We start from the raw sequence: 328 nt of genomic DNA on the forward strand, positions 1-328 counted from the left end.
TTCTTTATTTACAGAAGAACGCAAACGAATGTCCTTTATTATAGATCGAGGGGTTCGGGGTCCTGGGGATAACTGAACATAGGGGATCTTATTCGGTATACTGGGGTGCTAGCGCGGTAGGCTCTCCTTCTCCATTTCCTCATGCGGATAGTCTGCACGATGCTGCAGAGTATCGCCAACACTAATAGGGATTAGACTACGTAGGAAAGGGAGTACCACGTTATGAGCTTATCACACCATGATGGTGTATCGGAGACTGTCGGAGGGGTTCTGTGTGCAATGGGGAAGTGAATCATTAACGGCTGGGGGGGGGGGGGTTGGGGTCAGG

Source organism: Scyliorhinus torazame, chromosome 16 (assembly GCF_047496885.1).
Source record: "Scyliorhinus torazame isolate Kashiwa2021f chromosome 16, sScyTor2.1, whole genome shotgun sequence".
Lineage (NCBI taxonomy): Eukaryota > Metazoa > Chordata > Chondrichthyes > Carcharhiniformes > Scyliorhinidae > Scyliorhinus > Scyliorhinus torazame.